The following is a 23,850-nucleotide window of genomic DNA, read 5'->3' on the forward strand; positions in this document are numbered from 1 at the left end:
AGATGGCTGGGCAAAGGAAAGAAAAAGAAAAAAAAAAAAAAAAGCTTAATGTACTTAAATGAGGCTAGGAGAAATACACAGTTGCCAACACATATGGAACTGCAATGTTATTGGCAAAAAGAAACACCATGCAAACTGCAGTATGATTTTAATTTAACATTTTTATAAGGTACCCTACAAACTGAAAAACAGAAAAGCACCAAAATACTGTTCTTGTTTTATTTTTAAAAATTAATTTCTACCTTTAGTTCTACTATACCACAGGTACATTTTGACTTTTAGCCCATTCACAATAATATCCTTAACGCTGTTCAGTCATATTCTTGTAAAAAATTTTGGGTGCTTTTCAGTGTTCATTTATATTAGACTAATAGCTCTCTGACTGTTCTCAAGCTATGATGCCTTCAGTGCTATCTGGTCCAATCATATGTTTCAGCCTTTCATTTTTGTACAGGATGACTTAGTTTGGGCCTGACCCTACTTTTTTTCTTTTTTTTTCTTAAGTAAATTAACCGTCTAGTGTAATTAAAGAGGAGTGAAATTAATAGGGTATGATTCAAATAGTCAACCATCTGCAGTATTTTTTGGTTCCTAAGCAGGATAGAAGATCATTTGCACATTGGCCGCAACAATTACATATATAAAACAGGAAACAAAAACATTTTTACAAATGTTCACGCCTCTTTCAAAGCATTCTCTTAAACTCTTTCTGGTGCAATATGTGTTAAACAAAACATAAACTCCCTAAGTAATGATCAGGACATCAGGTGTGCTGTGACCACATCCTGCCACATCATAACACCACAATGGTGTTGAAGACTTAAAGACCACCTATTGAGATTGGATTACTGTCTTGAAAACTTCTACTTTCCACAGTCAGATGAATACCATAGTCCTAAGAAGGCAGGTTAAACTAAAATGAGATAAATTTAGCCCTGTCTTATAAACTAGAGATATGTTAAATCAGTGGAAGCTTGTATTACTACCTACACATTTTTTACAATTAAAAAAGGTTTGTCAGCTGTAAGAGTAAAGACTTCTGGCCCACACTCACTGCATGTTATATATATATATGTGTATATATATATGTACTAGAAGTATATATATATATACATATATATATATTTTTTTTTTCCAAAACTTGTCAGATTATCTCTGTTGAACTGCTAGGTCAGAGTGGTCTAAACTCTTCTGGAAATTTCAAGTTTCTGAGTGGAATAAGAAAGGAGACGAAACACTCTACCTCTCTGCATTCTATACAGCTGTTCAATGAACCCACCTGTGGTGTGCAAATATCTAACCCATTCCCAAAGGTACAGGAATAAAAACATTGTTTCTTTACACTTTTAGCCTATCAAAATAACCTGAGTTTATTGAAAACAAGATTTAGCTACTAAAATTAAATATATATTGTGTGAGGCTTCAGATCTTCAGACCGTAGCTCAGTGATTTGGCAGTCCAAGTCTAAGTCCCCTTAGTATGGGTCCAGGTTAAGTAATGCCATCTCAGTTTCCATTTTCCTGGAACACTTCTACTACTACAAGTATTTCCTGAAACACACTTCAGACTCTCATATGTAATGGATATCTAACTTAATAAAGCCCTGGATATTATCAGAAAACATCGTGAAATGGAATTCAGTATCTCCATTCACAAGTTGCTTGCTTTTCTTGCCTCTGCCAGATGTGACATCAAGACAAACACTGGCTAACCATGAAGAACAGAGAGCTGTTCACTCACTCTCATCTGGCCCCACTTCCAATTTTGTCAGAAGTCTCACAGAGTTCCAGCTTTCAAAGTGATGAGATAGGTGATGGTGCTGCAGAAAAGACTTGGGAGTAAGAGGGAGAAGAGGCTTGAACACCAAGTTGTCACTGCCTCCTGCTTTCATATTAAAGTCATATCTGAGAAATAGAGGGAAGCCCTTGTTTGGGTTTCTGCCTCTGTAGTTCAGTTGGTTATGAGATGGATCAGCTGGCAAACCTCTAGGTGTACTGGTGGGTTACTTATAATGCTGAGCATTATAGCCACATGATATAGCATGACATACCACATGAGCATGATATACCACAACACACCGGTATGGGTGAGGCAGGGACAGGAGTAGGGACCCTGGTCTTCATTTTTGTAGATGAGTCTTCAAGGACCAGAGTGTTACTTAAAAAGGAATTCAAATTCATCACCTCCTTCTATGTACTAAGAACTTCCAGGAGAAGTTATAGGATTTTTCTGAAGTAACATACTATAACTCTGAGTAAAGACCTGAAACTTGGGATTTATGTTTCACCTCTACCCCCATCGTCTCCATGTTACTTAAGTCTGTGCTGCTTCCAGCAGAACACTTTGTGAGTTTTATGGGTATTTTCAATTAATCTTGAGATACCACCTTCTCAGACACAGTAGGGAAAGTTTGTATGTAGCATGGACTTGTAGGAATTGACTCTCATTTGATCTGATTGCTTCACAGGAATGGTATGCGACATGAGACATCTATCATAGTCATATGTCAATATCATATTCAAATTTTTTATTTTTTTATTTTATTTTATTTTATTTTATTTTATTTTATTTTATTTTATTTTATTTTATTTTATTTTATTTATTTTATTTTATTTTATTTTATTTTATTTTATTTTATTTTATTTTTCTCAATTTATGAATTTATGACGTTCTACATTGCTTCCTTCTACATCTAAACAGGGTAAAGGCACACAACTTTTTGTGCAGCCACTGACCATTCTCTACAATACATTTGCACTCTATCCTGGACTTATTTCTGTGCTATCATCCTGAGTGCTATGCTAAGAAACAACATTTCCACTTCTCTTATAATTCCATCCCCAAGGGGTCCTTCATTGGGTCCCAAGTACTTTCTATGTCAGCTTACATTTTAGATCATTTATAAAAAGTTATAAGCTACATCACACTACTAAGTGCAACCTTCTGTATATAAATCACTGTAATTGTTATTTTTCTTGTTTGCAATAAATAAGAATCCTTATTAATAGATGATTGCCCACATCAACCAAAGTATGAAATTATTTAGTTAGGTCAGTGCTCATGTGATTAGCACCTAAACCAATACTAAATCTGATAAATATCTTCTAAAATGACAGATTCCACCAAGAGACTTAATAAGCAAAATGATTTCAAGGTGCTTTACATATTTCCTGGCTGTTTTTTCCCTGTAATAAATAGGTAATTCAAACTTGCTTTCTTGTTTTATATTATGCAGAAGGAAAAAAATCTAATTCATTTTAAAATTAATAAGGGGATAATTACAGATTTTGCAAAACAACAAACAACAATGATTCAAAATAATTTTGCTAGTATAATCAAAAGCCATGTCTCTAATGACAAAGATTTCTTCTACAAGATTACCTTTTTTTTTTTTTTTGGATTGGAAAGAATATTTATCATACATTGCATGTTTGAAGTTTAAATTAAATAAGTGTTTTATAAGTTGGCAGTGATAAATATGTAAGCACAATATGTACAGACATTCATCATAGCCATTTGAAAGATATTTCCGTATATTGAATAAACATTCTGATTTGGATTAAAGCCCTATATTCAAAAAATTTTAAATTATTTACTTTTAGTACAATGTATCTGCACTTCATCTTGGGATCCAAGTAAATAAATTGGGCAAAATATGTGAACAGTTATGGAAGATCTCTAACAGCTTTCAGACAATTTTATATAGGGAAAAAATGGAGAAAGGAGATTTAAGGTTTCCTTTAACAGGGTTTGAGGTTTTCACTCTGGTATGTGGTTTTCAGGGTTATCTTTTTTCACTCTGGTATGTGACGTTAGAGGTCAGAGACTGAAAGCCTAAAATTGGTTGTTTTTGTTGTTGTTTTTTTTTCCTTTCCATTTTTTTTTTCATTCTCCCATCTGCCAGAAGGAGAGGAAAAAACATATTACTTCTGTATTCTTCCAGACTTTCTGTCATCTCAGAAATCTTATTTAGATTTTTTAGACTTTCAATTGTAATCTAGAAACTTGTATTTCAAGTCAAATGAGTTATAAACGTTGTCAAGTAACTGAGCTAAAAGGCTAGCTTGTTATTTATATGTATATGTATGTATAGCTTTTACTCCCTGAGCAATGAAAAAAACTTAAATATTCTGAAGTTTTTCTTCATAACACTTTTAGGCATCTCAACTAGCTGTCTATAAGTGTGAAACATTTTGTCAAGTACAATAAATTAGAATACATTTATTTAAGCTGGCAGAAAATTTAACAATGTAAATGAACATCTGGGGAATAGTGTAGTACAAGGTCATCTTCCAGCAGAGGTTGATTGTGCCATTATGTGAAACAGGTTTCCATTTCCATTCATTTGACAGGAAACCAAATGAACATAAAGGAAAAAAAAAAAAAAAAGTCATCAGTTTGTAATACAGATTTACAATTTTTTAGAAATTTGAATTCACAAATAATTTTGCTTCTGATATTAAGAAGTAAAAAATCATGATAGGTTTTTTATTATTTTTTGTTCTAAATGCTAATCAGATTCTTTATGAAAAATTAAGAGATACTTATGTTGTCCTTTGAAATGATTTTCTTTCACAAGAAAATAAATTGAGACTTGAATTTAGTTAAAACATATGAGGCCAAAAGTTAGGTTAAGGTTTCTGCAGTTGAGTGATGAGATTTTAACACAAACAAGTCTCTGAATTTTAAAACTAGTAATGTTTATTATAATAATAATACAAATAACATTAATAATAGTAAACAACTTCCACATAAAGCTATTAATTTTGAAAATCTCAGTTTCTGATTGTTAAATTTATACATCTGGCAAAATGGTAGTTTTGTGAAAAATTTATTTAAGTTCTTATCAGATTGCAAGTTTTCAACGTTATGTTTTACTGAAGGAACAGGTAAGTAGAGATCTCTGATTTATTGTCTTTGAGTGTTTCTTATTTTTATTAGCTGTTATGCCATTTAGCAAGTATTACTCATTTCTGCTTAAAGTTAAATTCAACAGTTTCTTTCTTAATCTCCTCAGTGATTACTGTTGTCTCTTGCCTCAGACTTTCTGCTTCTAATGGCTCCAAAGATACCAACTTAATAAAGTTCAACACGTAATAAAATATTATTATTAGCATGACATAAAACAAACTAACATAAAAACTGATACACATAATTGCAACATTATGCAAGGATGCATTTGTTGATTGGTTAAAGATTGGGCCAGAATAAGAGAGTGGGAAAATGAACAGTAGGAAATGTTTGATGTAAATTGGGTGGACAGGAAAAAGAAAGACGTGTGTAAGTTTAGAAGTGAGAATAGAATAGGTCTACATTACAGTGTCTAAGCTCATACTGAAATGGAAGCAGTCTAGCTGTCGCAGTATTGAGATATACAGATACTTTGATACTTTTATTCCACATTAAGTTAGTAAACCAAGGTTGAAGGCAGAAGTTCAAGATAGTACAACCTCATTATTCTCACTCCACTACTCTCACCAAATAAACACGACACCAAAGCAGTGTTCCTGCCACTTGTTAGTGTTGACTGCCACGTGGAAAGCTGCTAATTTCACAGTCTCAAGTGAAATCTCTGCAGTGTCTGAGTAACAGGTATTGAAGTTTTTCTTTGTCCTAAATGAAGAAATAAATCAATATTATACAGATGAATGTTTCCTATTCAGAACATATTTACCAATAGCAGCACAATAATATCTCAATTTAAAGGCAAGCAGATCAGCTCTGCCCATTGAACACCACACAAGATTACTTCATTTCTCTAGAAAATATCACAGTTTTTTTAACTCTGTAGCTTTTTCTGACCATCTTTAATAGTTAGCAATAAGAGTAACAACTCTGCCATGCATATCCTATTACAGAACTAAAATAATCAAGATGTTCTAGTTAGGGGCAATTCTATCATAATCTTCAATGTATTAATTTAGGCGAACTATTATTTTTCTATTTCGTCTAAATTGGAGGAATTTTTCTTATGTTCTTGTATTTGGAATTCTGGCTTTGTAAATGAAATTTCCTGGATCTGTTTTTGTACTGTATATGTACCATTGCACCATGATTCCCACACAATCACATTCATGTACATTAGAAAGGTTTGGAAGTACCACACCAGCCTTTTGACATAACCAATTGTTGTGGTTTAATCCAGCCAGCAGCTAAGTACCACACAGCCGTTCGCTCACCTTCCCCCCTCCCTCTCTGGGATGGGGGAGAGAGAAAGAAGTGAAAGCTTGTGGGTTGAGGTAAAGACAATTTATTAGGACAGAAAAGAAAGGAAAATAATATGATAATAGTATTTTTACTAATAATGTGTACAAACAAGTGGTGCACAATGCAATTGCTCCCCACCCGCTGATTGATGCCCAGTCTGTCCCCCAGCAGCCGGTCCCCCCACCCCAGCCAGCCCCCCCCATATTAATTGCTCAACATGACATCAGATGGTATGGACAGCAGTATTAATGCCCTCTGGCCAGTTTGGGTCAGCTGTCCTGGGTCTGTCCCCTCCCAGCTCCTGCTGCACCCCCAGCCTTCCCACTTGTAGGACAGTGTGAGAAGCTGAAAAGTCCTTGGCTTTGTGTAAGCACTGCTCTGCAACAATTAAAACGTCAGTGTGTTTTTCTCATTATTCTCATCCTAAATCCCAAACACAGCACTGTACCAACTACTAGGAGTAAAATTAACTCTATCCTAGCCAAAACTAGGACACCAATTCAATTCCAGAACCAGATTTCTTAAGATATTGGGTGTTTGAAAGGGTCAATCTGTAACATTCACTCATATCCCATTTTTTATTGTTTACAGTGTCAGGCATCTGTATGTATGTAACAATACTTTAGTAAACTGTTCAGAGTCTGCAGCAGGCCCTGAGAGTTTCTGGTAGCTTTTCCTTTCATTTTCAGCACTGTCACAAAAAGAGAAGCTCTAATGCTTGATTGTTTTGTCAGTCAAGGGCAACATCCTATATATTCAACCTGAAATAATAGAATGAATTAAATGTACTTTAAATTAAAAAAAAAAAAAAGAATTAATGAAAATAAAGGAAATTAGTTGAATGAAATGAATAAAATAAACAAAGCATACTGCTAATTAACAAAATAATATAAAATAAGTACTTTAGTAGTTTTCATTAGAAGAGTTCTCTTGTTCTGACTGCCTGGTGTTTACATCAGGGGAAGAACTATGAAGAATTTAATTTGAAAATACATCATTATTTAATAATGATATTTGGGAAGAGATTCTTCAGAAACCTTGTACAATTTTTGGCATGTTTTTCATCTATGTCCAGACATAATGGAATTCATGGCCCCTTTTAAATTTACTTTCAGAAAGTATGCACACACCCAAGGCTTTTGAGGAAGATTTTCCAGATACCCTTTGTGTTTTTAACTTCTGTTGCAGAAACTCATTGGTGACTGTTATTACAGAAACATTACCCCCATTACCTCTACTCACTCATTCCTCGTTATTCCTACTGTGTTTGGTGGCTAAAAGACATGAAATATCTTCCATTTCTACACTGAGAATGTTATTATGGTAACAGAGTTTTACCAGCCAGTCTGCCTCCTTTTTCCCAGGCAACATATATATTTCAAAACTTTTTTTTTTTTTTTTTTAATATTTGGGACTGCAGTTTATATGCTATTGCTTTAAATTGATCACAGCAGACCCTGTCATATTCTCTTATGTTTTCTAATTTTCTGTTTGTGTGATTAAGTACTGTGTGAGCTCACGTCGATTTAGCCATACATAGAATGTGTTTCTGTCTGAGCAGCAAAATATTTCTGTGTGTCTGTCAGATATACCATAGATATCTGACAGTAATATAGAAAACCCATAAGTCAAGTCACCTCTTTGTCAAAATGACTCAATTTGGGAAAATGAGCTGTTGCTGCTATATTTGCATTACCATATGAGGTTGCTTTAAGTAAGTTTCTTTCAAAAATGAATTCTCACTGTGTTCAGGTACTCAAGAAGCCAATTGTTTTAGGATTAGCCAGTCCCTGATTTATTAGAAGTACTAACTCAATTTACAGCCACTGTAGATTCATTTATATAAGAAAATCTAGAAAGATTAACTTTTGAAAATGACAAATGTTTTGGGTTTTACAATAGTTATATGTTTGCCCTGCCATGCTAAACATTTGCTCAGATGTCAGAAGAAAATTCCACTTAAATAATTAAAAAGTTAAACTGGTATAATGAAGTCTACTTATAGCCAACTTATTGTCATATATATATATGTATATATGAGTTTGTACTGCATGCAATGTCTTAGTAATTCAACTAGAATAAAGCACATAACTGAGCAAAGAGATTGCCCATTATATTTCTTTATCAGTTTAAAAGGTTTTCTTGTGAGAAATTTTAGTAGCAACTTGGAATTCTGCTTACAAGCTCAACAACACAAAATTGTTTTTGTGAAATGCTTCGGGGTCTGGCATGGAAATGGAATCTACTGCTGGATCTTGTATAAATACACACACAAACAAAGGTCATTCTGTGCCATTTCTTAGAAAGGACGTGTTCTAGCCATGAAAGAGTTTTAATGGAAAACATTTCAGGAATACTGATATTTATTTATTTATTTATTCATCACTACAGAATAGCTTGGGTAGACATTCCTTTAGTATTCAGATGACTTTTTTTTTTAAATATGAGTGAACAATTAAAATTTTGTTAAAATGATCAATTTCAGCTAAACGTGTTACATATATATCGTCTGAAAGTGCCCTCTTTGAGACAATTATAAATCTAGGAATGTATTTATTACTTTTAAAGTTCAAGATAACATATTGAAGAACTGTGTTTTAGAAGTTAAATATGAAAGCATTATTGTCAGAGGAAAGCTAAAGCATGTACCATGAGATCACACTGGTATAGGGTAAGTAGAACAAATAAAGTGATTTATTTCCAAAACTGACTTCTCTAATATTTGTGAGTTGTGTTTGGTGTTTATGAAGAACTAAAACAAACTAAGCGTGTCAAGTGTACAATCTAAGCACAGTAACAATATTTATAAAATATTGTACTAGCGTTAAAGATATTGTGAACTACATGGAAATTCTTTAGCATGACTAGAATGTATAAGGTAAAGAAAAGATTATCATCATAAATTTTAAGAACCCTGTGGCAAGGTGATGTATCTTCCCAGTGAGAACACAATTCCTCTAAGAAATTTGGCAAAACTGAGGATAATTTTCTGTAATCATTGTTCCATTTGAAAGGAAGAGCCAAATAGGTCAGTCAGTCAGGATTTCAGAAATAAAAATGTCTGACTGGCTGCAGAGAAGGCAAACATGCCCAAAGCTGGACATGGACCATCACTCATAGTTTGAGACAAATGCAGTATCTTCAGAGCACTCTCTAGGACTTGGGTCAGTCCTATGGCACAGGCACTTTCTGATCAGAAAGTCAGCTCCTGGTCAGAAGCTGGTGAAGAAATTCATGTTTTGCACGATTCCATCTTGAGCAAAGGGAGAGAATGCAAGACATCTAATCTTACATCCAAGTCTGGTGAGTGAGAGATAAACTAAGATGCAAAGATTGCTTTCTCAAGGTGTGTTCTGCATCTGATTTTTTTTTTTTTTTTGAAAAAATAATGGTATTTGTGGATTTTGTAAATGGAACTAAATGAATGTTTCCTTCTTATGAACAGTAATATGAAAAAATGGTGACGACTACCCCATAGATGTAATGCTACTTTCTTAATAACTCTACTTAAGTTCATTTTATAAGTATATATCTCTAGAATTGGTAAATATGACTTACTGGAACAATTTGCATTGTAACAGTTAAGATTACTAAAAGGATTCATAGCTTTTATTTCATGTGAAATATTTGCAGTAAAAAACATTTTTTCTTGTGAGCATGTATGGTTAGCAGTTTCACAGTTTAGTGTGAATAAAATATAATGTTTCAATGACTCACTCTGACCCATGGAGCTGTGGTATGTTTTAGCAAAAACAGCAGTCTAGTTTGTGTCCAAGTTCCTATCCACCAAATGCACCTCAAAGCAACATTTAAAAGCTTAAGCAATAAAATTTTAGTTTACCGCAAGCAAACTACTTACAATGAAATATATTGAATTAACAAGACAAAAAAACAACCCTTTTTTGGAAAACAACTTGAATGATGACGTACAGTTGGGAAAACAATATTCAAGTTAGCCAATGCCTATTAAGAAAAAAAAAATAAAATTCTTCATGTATATGCCTTGCTGAATAATGAAAAGATGTTATGTTTGTCTCATTCTTACCATCATGCTAATAAAAGCTTTGTACAAATTGAGCTCTGTTAGAATCACAGAATCATAGAATATCCTGAGTTGGAAGAGACCCACAAGGATCAGTATGTCCAACTCCAGCATCCTCATAGGACCACCCAAAAATTCGACCCTATGCCTGAGGGCATTGTCTAAACACTTGAACTCCAGCAGGCTCGGTTCTGTGACCACTGCCCTGGGGAGCCTGTTCACAGTGCCCAACCACCCTCTCAGTGGAGAACCTATTCCTAATACCCAGCCTGACCCTCCCTTGTTGCAGCTCCATGCCATTCTCTCAGGTTCTGTTGCAGAGCTCAGTGCCTGCCCCTCCGCTCCCCTTGTGAGGAAGCTGCAGGCTGCCATGAAGCCTCCCCGCAGACTCCTTTTCTCTGGGCTGAACAAACCAAATGACTTCAGCCGCTCCTCATACACTTACCCCTCTAGACCCTTCACCATCTTTGTAGCTCTCCTTTGGAAACCCTATAATAGTTTTATGTTGTTTTTATACTTTGCTACCCAAAACTGCACACAGCACTTGAAGTGAGGCTGCACCATGAGTTAGACAGAATATTGGCATTACAGTAGAAAAATATGTCTTGCATGTGTGTCAGGTATGGTTAAGAAAAAACAGTGGACTTACGTTTTCTTAAGAAACTATAAGCTTTACCTTAGTAAACTTAGTACATAGAGTACAGATGGCACATGCCAGAAATTATTTCTGCAAAAGATTGTTTTCCTTGTTGAGAACATTACATATGTAAGTTTTTTATAGGTTTCTTGCTGTAGTTAATGTAACTCATCTTTCGAAATCCATTCAGGAAGAATCAGAAATTCATCATAATCGATATTTACAAAAAGTGGATAAACACCTTTTCCCTGTCCCCTTAAGAAGGATTCAAGCTGTAATTTCCTTTGTCAGGTTGCCAGTGTCCCCATACCACCAGACTACCCCCCTCCCTGAGCTCTGGGTCCCTTCTGGTGGCACTTTGGTGGTGCCAGTCCATGGTAGTGTGGAGGCTCACTGCTTCCAATGTGCAAGAAGCTCTCATCTACATAGAGGCTCTAGTGATGGTGAAGAAACTTCTGGCAGTGCCAAATCTTATTTTGTCTCCTTCATTTTCCACTCCAAGTTCTCAAATTTCTACCAAATCTGCATGTTTCTTTTATTTTAAATGTTAAGTTGGAAGTTCTGTTTCAGAAGCTGCTTTGTAGCTTGCTGGTTACTACAGCGTGGCTCCCTCTTTCTACAGATATCACTCAGCTCTCATCTTAATGCACAGGCAAGCTGCAGCTGGGGCAAAGACCCTGCAAAGATCACTGCTCTGAAGTCCAGGCCAGATCCTGGACAAGAGAAGACCTATAGGACATGAAATGCACCTTCAATAAAATCAAAAAATTCTGAATGAAACAGTCTCAGAGACATGCAAAAAAACTTCTCAGGAAGCTAGATTATATTTTAGTTATCTTGGTGCCTGTTTAGATCTAAGGAGCAATCAAGCCTTGAGAGCTAAGCCATCCATTTCACTAGCAGTCCTTTACAGACACATGTTGAGTGGGATTTGTGTTAACATAAATCCTAGATTAAGAGATAAAAGGATGCACTAGCCAATTTTCTGCTTTTACTGAGCTTTCAATATGAACAAACACCTTTTTTTAAGGCCTTAGTTTAAACGGTAGAGTAGATCAAAAGCTTGTGCAAATCATAACAGGTCTACTGTAGCAAATCTATCATTAAAACACAGAACATGAAGAAAATAAGGGTTCACAGTAATATATACAATTTATTTACTCTAAATTGTGCTAAAAGTAAAAACCACCCTTGTTAGAGTTGAAATTGGAATATCAAGTATGCCATGTACACTGAACATATAAATCTGTTAGTGGCTCAATAACTATAAGAATTTTTCTATAGAAAAGCAATAAACCTAGTAAAAGAAGATAAAGAGGTAGTAGAGTAAGCATGGTAAAAATACAGAAAAGCCTGTAGCCCCAAAGCTGGGAAAACAGCCTATGGACAACAAGCCAACAGGCAAACATACTTTTAATTGTGAGCAAATATGAAATCATGAGTCATTCCACCTTTACATTTCCTTCCTTATAATGTTTGAACAGAAACTTAAAGGTTGTTATGTGTTAACATTTCAGCTGGGAAAAGCATAAACCATTGCAGAATTACTCAATTATAATAAAAGGTCCTACAGGGATTGCTAGTGGTTATGGTTATAAATGGGAAGGATGGTGCAGTACTTTGAAAAGAATCTCTTGAAATGGAACTTGTGTTTCAGAGTAGTCTTGAGGGAAATAGCTGACATATACCACAAGAATCTCACAGAAAGAAATATGTTTGCATAACATATCCAAGAGCGAACATGACCAGTTTCAATTCTGAAAAGGGCAATATTTAATTTAAATATATTTCATGAAAATGAAACGAAGATGGATAGAGCCAGAGTGAGTGATAATTATTTGGATCTTATAAACCACAGATTTTATCTTTTAACAAAGATGCTATTGTGAATATTTAGGACTCCACTGAGAAAATATCTTTAAGCACAGTATGACATTTCTGTACAGCAAGGTTTTCTGCTTCTTTGTTTAAATCAGAAGCATTTACCAATCATAAACAAACAAATAAAACAACAAGGAATCATTATGATATACAAGCAAGAATCAAAAGATTGCATGCAAAAATGCAGATCACATCGGTGTTCCTTTGCAGTATTAGGATAATAACTGTTTTCTATGATGAACTGAGATTACTTACAACTGCATAGAAACCTCTTGAGGGAACTCTTTTTCACAGAGTTCAGAAAATCAGACATTTTACTGAATCTCTATTCATCATGTATTATTGTATGTAAACAAGAAAGGTAGATACTTTGAAAAACGACATATAACTCCTACCAAATACAGTTAAGGGATTCAAGCAAGAAATGTCTGGTATAAGGGACCATAGTCAACGTGATTAAGATATAGGAAAGACTGTGACATAAGATTTTACATACCATTAGAAAACTGGACATATGCATATGTTTTTCCCTTTCCCTTTCCCTTTCCCTTTCCCTTTCCCTTTCCCTTTCCCTTTCCCTTTCCCTTTCCCTTTCCCTTTCCCTTTCCCTTTCCCTTTCCCTTTCCCTTTCCTTCTTTTTTTTTTTTTTTTTTTTTTTTCCTCCCTCCTCCTTCCTTCTTCCCCAGAATAAACCAGTCTAGGAATTCTTGTAATAATTGATCAAATATGCCAAAAATCATGCCAACTAAAAGTACAGTTGCAATCTATATTTAAGTTTTATTTAACACGAAACAGCTTCATGCAATAGTGTACTATGGGAGTATATACTTATTGCAAGATATCATTAAGACAAACAGAAGTGTGGACTTTTAAGCAGCAAGAACTGTTCAGCTTTCCCAAAAGTCCTTATTTGTGAAGTCCTGTTGAAACGGATCCTACTCATATTCTTGAATTACTATGTATAAAAAGGTAGGATGAGATTTCACTGCTAATAGGATTTCCGTACTCTTAGAGGAGCACAGAACCTTCAGTTCTGTAAAAGATTTTTACAACTTATGGTATAAGTATATGTAATGAACAAATTCCAGCTTATGCAGAATAGCTTCACTCAGCATCTCCCTTTATGGAGACAAACTGCTGTGAGTCTCAAATTCCTGAGCCACAGTTTTCCAGTTGGTTTCTGTTATCAATATGAAACTATGGTAGATGATAAAGCAAGGAGCTCACAGTTACCTCACTGACTTCATCATCACACATGGCTCTGCCAGTCAATAGTATTCTTGTGGGAAATATCAGCATTTGAATGTGAAAACGAAGATTGTAGGAAGGAAGGATTCAGAGAGTACTTATTAATTGAAGGGTTTTGCCTACATACTGGGTTAGACAAAGTCTTTTTTAAGAGATGCTATTCATCTAAGATAGGAATAATTGTATAGTCATCTTTTCTTCTGCTGGTTAGTAAAAACAGTATTTAAAAAGTAAAGAAATTCTAAACATAATTGTAATAAGTGCCACTGATCATCTCGTTGGCAGCTGTGCAAAGCAGAGCTTTAAGGTCTCACTGTATGTGATACATTGGCAGTAACTTCATTGTCTGAAAGGATAAACCTGTCACTCCTTTTGCGACTCCTCTTTTAGTAAAGAGACACAGGCACTAGAAGAAAGAGAGCCTTTTAATCCTAAAAGCCTCTCTACCCACTGAATATTAAAAGAGGTATTCACCTCAGCTCTAAAACTTTTAGATGCCTGAAATGGGAAATATGAATGCAACCCATGGCTTCTTTAAAAATCTGATGCTGAGCAAGGAAGCTAATGTGATCGACAAAAGTCTCTGTATATCCCTTTCCTTTATAAAGTAATGATATATAAGCAAAAGCATTTTTGGACTTAATTTCTATTTTTTTTTTTTTTAATCTCTGACGTATGATATCCATCAGAAGTTAATTTCATGATGTGATCTGGAAAGGCTGTGGGTTGCACCCTTCTTGTACTCCCACATGTTTATATTTCACTTCTGAATTTGCAGTGAATCACAGGGTGATAGTGTTCTCACACGAGGAGAGACAATCTGCATCTGTATACATTGCAACACCATTAAAAAAAAAAAAAACAAAAGAAACAAACACAAAACAAACAAACAAACAAACAAAAAAACACAAGTAAAACCCCTAGTAACAAGATGTTAGTTGGTAATGTTTTAATATATATATAAAGATATGGTGTTATAAAATATATATCTGGAATGGAAACTTTACCATGTACAAGTAATTTTCAATCTGGCATTCTTTTTCCTCAGTCAAGAGATAACCTCTGATTTACTTGAAGGCATGGAGTGTCAGGGAGTGAGAACTGTCCAGCTGCAGACCAAGGTGAAACATCCTCTCAAACAAAAGAGCAATTTACCTTAGTACATCCTCATTTTATTGTTGTTGCTGTCCCATAATGTGCAAAATAGTTGAAGACATTCGCTTTTGCTTGGGCATAATGCAATGTAAGATGGAAATCATACAGAGAGAGTCCTTCTCATGTTAATAGGAAACTATGTAAGTCCTTAAGAACAACTTTTGAAAACATGCTTCTAAAGACTATTTCTTGGTGTATTTTATACATGATGTCTCTATGCCTATTGATTTGTGCCTATTCACTTGTTTTCCACCAAGTAAAATCAAGTAAATTCCAAATATTTCTGGTCAAGGTACATAAAGTCATGATCATGGACAAGAGCTATTATTACATTATTTTATCATCACTACTGTAAAACTTTAAAATTAATGATTTATTCCCAAGAATGGCACAGCAAAGACTGGGAATGCTGTGAAGACATCAGGTTCTACTTTGAGTCTCCCCAAAGCTGAACTGAATTTTGTTCCCAAGAACTGATGAATTAGAGTTACTTTATTTTTACTGTTGTGGAAGGCTAGTGATACTGATCTAAGGGTGAAAGACCTAAATGATTAAAAGAAAGCATGCAATTTACTGTTATTTATGGGTTAATATGTCCTAAAATGTTAGAAATGCTTCTTCTCTCTCTACAGAAGCTATGAAAGTAAAGGGACAATGCAGAAAGAGGACATTTGTGGGAACTGTGAAAACAGTTACATTAGAGTTCCAGAGAAAATGAAGAAAAACAATACAGTACTTGCATATTACATTTTTATGTCATGATGTACTTACACACAACCCAATTTCTGCCACGTTACACATGCCCAGACTTTAATGTCTGATTCCAAATTTCAAAGAAACGTATTTCTATTTGTTTCAAAAACAGGGAAGCATCATAAACATTAATGTAACCGGACAAGGAAATCATCTATTTTTTTTTTTTTTTTTTACATTTTTTACATTTTTTACATGTTCTTCTGAAATCTGCTGAGATTGCCAACTGAATTACTTTTATCCAGAGAATACCTTGCAAATCCTTTCTTTCTTTTTCTTTTTTTTTAATGTTGCCAAACATACTTTTAGAATATTTTTACATTTATGAATTGAAGTTTATATTCATATTAATTGGAAAATAATTTTCTGTGTTTTATCAATGTGAACACTAGTCATAAAATTATGATTGGATCACATAATTTTATTGAGGAAGGGCTGTTTTTCAAGAATTTCTGAAAATGTCAGAAAAGGACATTTTACAAAACTGAAATTTTACATGTGAAAATGAACCCCAGGGCTTAAAGTCAATTTTGGTTTTTCTTCAGTCAGACACAGCAAAGACTTGTATATCCAAAACAGAAACTCAAATAATAAATGGCACCAATGAATACTGAGGAAGAGTTGTATCATTTCTTTGTGATGAAAGAACTTGCTGAAAGAACTGGAAGTCTATATTTTCATTCACCCTACTTTTTTTTTTTTTTAATATTTTAATACTTTTAATTCTATTTATTTATTTATTTACTTTTACAAGGAAACAGTAATATATTTGAACTAGCTGGGACCATGAATTTAAATATACGCAGGTTCAGAATGCTGTATATATATTAAGCTTTCTCTAATAGTCTGCATTGAATTTCTAAGATGCTGCTTTTCATGGGCTTCCTTAGCTTCTGGTATTTTTACTAGAGATGTTCCTCTTCAGTACCTTTGATGTGCCAACCACAAGTTATTTCCCTCAGTGTTTTTCAAATCTGATTATAATCAAGAGTCTTTCATAATAAGAGTAACTGAAAAGTCTGAAAATGACTCAAAGCTGTGGAAAGCATATGCTGAATTATCAGTTTCTGTTGAAGCTATGAAAAAAAGAAAAGAAAAGAAAAGAAAAGAAAAGAAAAGAAAAGAAAAGAAAAGAAAAGAAAAGAAAAGAAAAGAAAAGAAAAGAAAAGAAAAGAAAAGAAAAGAAAAGAAAAGAAAAGAAAAGAAAAGAAAAGAAAAGAAAAGAAAAGAAAAGAAAAGAAAAGAAAAGAAAAGAAAAGAAAAGAAAAGAAAAGAAAAGAAAAGAAAAGAAAAGAAAAGAAAAGAAAAGAAAAGAAAAGAAAAGAAAAGAAAAGAAAAAAAAGAAAAAAGAAAAAAGAAAAGAAAAGAAAAGAAAAAAGAAAAGAAACACCAAAACAAAACAAAACACTGAATTTTCTTTCTATCTCAGGTATAATGCCTTCAGCAATTGGGAAATGTATCAAAACAGCAAGTCAAGGAACTACGGTTTTATTAAGAAGGAATACTGCAGAATTTTCCTAAAGACAGTCCCAGTTGTCCTTTGATAGTAAACAATACAATTTTTGTGACTTGGAGAGTTTTTCCTAGCTTATCTTGAAGGGCTAAGGTGTACTACTCTTCCTGTTCCAGACAGGAACAGGCAGAGAAGGACTAAGGGGGCACCACCTCTTGTCACACCATCCTTTTGAGGCAAAGGAAATCCAAGTGTGCAGCTTACATGGAAATCGTTATGTTTTGAGGTTCCCAAGATCTCTGCATGTGGTGGGACCAGGATAAAACCACAATCTAGATAGCTAATATTTATCTCAGTGACTCAAAGATGCATAGGGACTCTGGGATGGGAAAAGTTGCCTTGGGAGCTGGTTTGTTACACATACTGATCTAGTGTTTGCAAATGATGTCATATAAGTGCCGTTTGAATATAGCCTCTGCAGATATAAAGGTTTTTAGAGAGGATTTGGGGAAGAGGGTCATGATCTAAGTTTTAGGTGTATTATAAAAATTAGTGACAATCAAAACTTGGGTATACAGTATTGTGGATTAGATAATACTGTTGTCATAGTATTAAAGCAGAGAACTGAATCTCTGCCAGCTAGATTTCTAAACAGGGCAATGGAGGATATAAAATTTAAAAAAATCTATGGATGGCTCATCTGTGGGCAATCTGGAAGTCAACTTTTCCTACATCAGCTGATCAGCCAGCAGTAGAAATGGACAGTTGTTCAGACTTTACATTACATGTTAAGTTAACTGAAACTTAAAACAAACAAACAAAAACAACAACAAAAAACTTTGTGACACTCTAAGTAATAAAAATCTGGAGTGGCTTTATCAAACTGTGAAACATTGACTCATAAGCACTGACTTGAAAGGAAGGTGAATGTTTTTTGTTTTCTGACTACACAATAGTAACTTTCCTAAACAGTTCCCATCTTGAGGTTACAATGGAAGACTCTGCACCACCTGCAGGTTCATTGACTGTGACTTTTTGGTCTTATATCATGTTGACTGTGGGCTGACTGAGAAGTAAAACTGTAACAGTTTTGTAGTGGTTTTATTAACCTGAGACTTGTGACAGGCTCATAAAGAGATGCAGTAAAAGTTCCTCTATTTGACTGGGAAGAATGTGCTTCAAAAAAGGCTCTTTTTACTAGGGGCAAACTATGGTGACTCAGCAGCAGTCTTTTGGAAAAATCTTTACATTGATTGTCACTCTCTTAACGTGTAAACGTCGAAGGGATTTCTTTCATCTTTCTCATTTAATACTAGCATGTGTCTGAGGGAAAGAGAATTGTTTCTTGCGTGCTGGGGGGCAGTACCCTGCTGCTCATGAAAGGAGACCTTTGTGACTTGTGGAATTGAACCTAATTTTCTTTTCTGTTCTGGTTATAAGATTTTACCTGGGGACTTGGCAAATTAATTGAAGAATTATGGAGGGTCCACAATACATTGATTGAATATATTGTACCCTTCACTGCTATACTTATAACTTGTTTTTAATCTGTGGTGCTTTTACTACTAGTGTTCAGGTTGTGGGATTCCTCTGTAGATAGAAGAAAGTTCTTGACTGTGGTTATCTATTTATTTCTGTGGAAGCATTTGGCCTGGATCAATGTTTTCTTCAATCTTTATTGTTTCAGGAGGAGTCATATTTAAAGATTAATGAGAATTTTAGCTAAAACTTCCTAGCAGTTCCTAGAGCTGCTTTCTGACTGAGTATTAAAGGCTTTGAGACTTTAATATTTTTATCAAACTGACTTAACAAACTCTCCTCACCAGTTATGTATTGCATAGCCACGATGATAATGCTATGTGGGTTGAGGTGAATTTATTTTTGTCTATGATAGAGCATCCTTTGTCCAAATCAGTTTTATAAATTGTACATTTCTGCCTCCTGAGATCTTGATATAATTGTTGTCAAGCTTATCTCTTGGGATTATGTTTTTCTCCAGCCCTGTCTTTATAGTAAGAGTGTATTATAGTACGAGTCTTCCATTCTGACTACATTAACTCCTTTGAACTTATAGGACAGAGTGGCTGAGGTGAAAGTGGTATGATTAGCTGGAACCTTCATAAATGCTAGTGGCAGATTATGTACAGTTTATGGGAATCTACTTTATTGTGGATAATTTGTATGATCCAGGAAAAGGTCTTTTATGACAGTTGTAATATTGCTTTGAAATAATTTTTGTTTCTTCCCCTGTGATTTCCATAAGGCAGAAGCCTTACCTCTCTGGTCTTTTCCTTTCCCGTTTTCTTTTGAATTTCCCTCCTCCTCCTCCTCCTCTTCCTCCTCCTCCTCCTCCACCTCCCTCCTCCTCCTCCTCCTCCTCCTCCTCTTCTCCTTCTCCTTCTCCTTCTCCTTCTCCTTCTCCTTCTCCTTCTCCTTCTCCTTCTCCTTCTCCTTCTCCTTCTCCTTCTCCTTCTCCTTCTCCGTCCCCTCCGTCCCCGTCCCCTTCCCTTTTTCCATTTCTGTTTCCATTTCTGTTTTTGTTTTTTTTAAATACTGTATATTTTACATATAAACAGATGGATATTTATTTTATTTATTTATTTTATTTTATTTTATTTTATTTTATTTTATTTTATTTTTTTATTTTATTTTATTTTATTTTATTTTATTTTATTTTATTTTATTTTATTTTATTTTATTTTATTTTATTTTATTTATTTTATTTTTTATTATTTTACTTTTTCTCAGTAAGTGCTAGGAAAACAGTTTGAAACTAAGCAAGTCTGCTGCAACTTTTCTGTACTTTCTCCTTTTTTTGAAATACATTGTATTCTGTTTGTTCTTTTCTGTGCCTAATTTTATGTTTTTTGTCATAAATCATTTTGTTCCTTTTGCCTTGATCTAAGTTTGCTAGTCCAAACGGGCAGATGCTTCTGATTATTTCAAATTATTGTAGATTCTGTGAGTTTTACCCAGCTAGGGTTGGCTGATTTTAGCTCTGTATTCCACATAATTTTCCGAGGAAGCTGTTTTTAAAAAAGTGTTGAATTCGTCTCCTACATTTGTCAAGATAACATCAGAAATTAAGGAAGATAACAAAAACAAAACAAAAAACATCCTAGCAAATGAATGAAATTCACCAGGATGCAACAAAAGTGATGTGAAGTGATTTTGTCCCTGCAACGTGTGTGCATGTGTGTGCATGCCTGCCTGCCTGCCTTCCAAAACATGTTCTCTAGTATAACCACTTTGTGGAATACACATTTCGCACATCTCACCACACACCTGAAAGGTATGCTGAATTCACTAATCTTGCTAATTAAATCTGTGGGGTGGTTAATGACTGGATGGTCTGCATATTTTGTTCTTTTCTACAAAAGATTTAACATTATGCTTTTAAGTTTTGAACTGACTAAAATCAGTGTGTTTATTGCAACTTGAGGAGGCTGCATCTTTTTTTGTGGGGGTGACAGGCAAGATCAATGTTTGTGTAGTTTTTTTCCCAGAGCTATGTTCACTGTAGGCCCTTGTGTTCTGACATGTTTGCATCCACACGGAATAGTGGTTGGATCTCTAAGGCACCATATATCCCACAAGGTTTTGCAACATGTCTGGAAGGCTTTTAATGGAAGGCATGCAGATTCCCTTACAGTCTTGGTGGAAACTGAGTGGGAACACTAGATGTGGTTGAATTCCTAATGCATTTTTGAAGTCAGGTTTTGTACAGTATAGCGGCAAGGCCCGAGTGGAAATGCTCATTGAAAGTATGAACAATTGTGATAGAAGTAAATTATGAACAATTAATGCAGAATTGGGACAAGCATGTTCATATGACCAACAGGTGTAAACCAACATTGCAAAATAAGTGAGCATTGTACTTTCAGAGAACAGAACTGACGTTTGTCTACTGAACATGCTCCATGAATATTAACCATACTAACTGCAATAATAATGAAAGTCTGGGGGATTTTCACGGGAAGAAATATTTACTATGCATATATACAGCTCTGATTCAGTTAAGCTTCCTGCCTTCTGATTGTTTTAATACTGTTCACATGCTGTAAATGGCATCCACTACAGTTAAGTTGGATAAATGGCTAGAAGACCTCTGCAAGATAATGAGTATAGTGACCTCACTGATGCTGATCCATTGGGCCACAACAATTCTCTTATATAGATCACTCTGAAGTCTTTTATTCTTTTCTTCATTTCTCTCTGTGTCACAATCTCTGCCTGTTGCAGAAAGCTCACACAGTGAGCTTGGTATAGATGCTGAAAGGTTATGTACGCTGAAAACCTGGAATAGTGCTCATCACACATGGATCAGAAAAGTTGAAAATGGGATAAGAAATGGGAAGACGTCACCACCGGTATCAAGAGACATCTTGTATCCATGACTATTCGGATGTGGCACAGTGCAACAGTTCTCAGGATGTTTGGGGACAACTTAGGGAATAGGAACTGCAGCTTCGATGTTGATGAGTCACAGCAGTCAAGGAGACCATGCTTTAACACTCCCTATGAAAGAACAATCAGAGCTGTATAGATATGTAGCAGTGTAGTGTAGATAATAAGTCTTATTTAAGCTCTAATTCATTCATCAGATCTAAGTAACAAGGAAAATAATAAAATAAAAATCTTAGAGAAATATTGTTTTTAAAATTTTATTACAGATTAATTTAAATCACCTGAGTTTATGATGGATTTTGTAATGATAAGTTCTAACCTTATCATCAGCCTAACTTTAACACATACCCTCTTAGCATTTGGAAAAGTAAGTAGAGACCAATCTACTTCACAGCTCTGCAGCAGAAAAAAAAAAAAAAAATTAGTATACTGGGGAACTAGCTGGTAAATCACAATTAAAAAAATGCTGGAGCTAAATACTTACTAAAAAATATTTAGCCACCAGATAAATTTTCAAGCTGTTCTGTGAAGAGGATCAAGTGAAGTACAACTTTACACATGGTTTATGAAATCTTATTTTTAAACATGCAATTTTAAGTCCTAAAGTCACTCCACATGCTAATATTTAATACTCACTATTAAAATCTTAGGCTTCCAGCATCTGTTGCTAAGCTATTGAGACAGTCAGTGCAATAGCTTTGAAGTATTAGCTCATAAAGTCTAGTCTGGATAATTTTACCATTTATATGATATATATATATATATATTTAACTCTGTAAGTTGCACCATATATACTATTAAAAGAAATTAGTAGGTTACTTGTTGTCTTTATTTGCACAATAAAGATTAAGATTTTGATTGTCTAAGGCACCAGAATTAACTGCTTTACTGTGAATGAAAATAAAATGGTAATGCACTGCTTCTAAAGAGTTAAATTTTGAGAATCCTTTTCTTGTGATACTGCCACCTTTCCATTAATGTTTAATTAGAGTTATTTAATAATTACATTATTTTTATTTAAGGCATATGTGCAAACATTTTCAATGCTTACATCAGTCTCGGATTCTCTTTCATATTGGTGCCATTCTCTGAAAATAACCAGCTTTCAACGGCTGCCTCGATAAATGTTTTATTATTCACTGTTTACTACATTTTGTCTTGTCTCTGGATTTTAAAACTTCTCTGCCAATTCCCTGATTTAAATTATTTCACCCCTGATGTCAAACACATAGTAAATTATAAACAATACTTCCTTTCTTTAGGAGAAATATTACTGTGAAGAGATGAGCAATAGTGGAAAATGGAATGACACTGCTCCACTGGGAATATGCAGATATCTTGTTTATTAGAAAACATGCTGAATTAATTGGGGCTCCATTTTTCTATCACTGTCAGATGTAGGATGACATTTTGAAGAGCTGTCTTTACCAGATGTGTAGAACTTGGTGAATGATTTTGTTAGGACCTATAGTGACAATGAAATACTAGGTGCTTGTTCATATTTCCCTGATTCAGACATAACTTCCTGGATGTCCCAGAATAATGTATATTTTGGCAAGTCTTTACAGCATTTATCCTTCTCTACCTCTTCACAGATGGATTTCCTAGTACCTTTGCCAAATGCTAAATTGATACATTTGTTAGACAGTGCAGGACAGGAATGTCAGTCATCCAGAAGTCTTGAATGCTAACATGACAAATAGCTTCTTACAGTGAAAGGTGGAGACTTAAACTTATCATTCAAATATTTCTGCTTTATAACTGCTTCCACCTTCCACACCAAGAAAAAAAATATATATATTCTTTTTATTTTTTATTTTATTTATTTAACCATACAGAAAAAGACCAGGTAGGTCTGTGACCCAAAGCATATGTTAAAGATATATTTTGTCTTTCAAACATATCTTAAATTTCTTCACTTAAAGGGACAAACAAGCAAATCTGATCAGCGAATTATCAGTTTTGTCTCAAGCAGCTGAGACAAAAGCAGGAAAGTGACTTCTACATTTTCTGTTGCTAAAGTCAGATACTTTTCCCTGGTAAGTTTCATGTGTTGTTGTGAGATTC

This window comes from Anser cygnoides, chromosome 1 (genome assembly GCF_040182565.1).
Source record: "Anser cygnoides isolate HZ-2024a breed goose chromosome 1, Taihu_goose_T2T_genome, whole genome shotgun sequence".
Taxonomy (NCBI): Eukaryota; Metazoa; Chordata; class Aves; order Anseriformes; family Anatidae; genus Anser; species Anser cygnoides.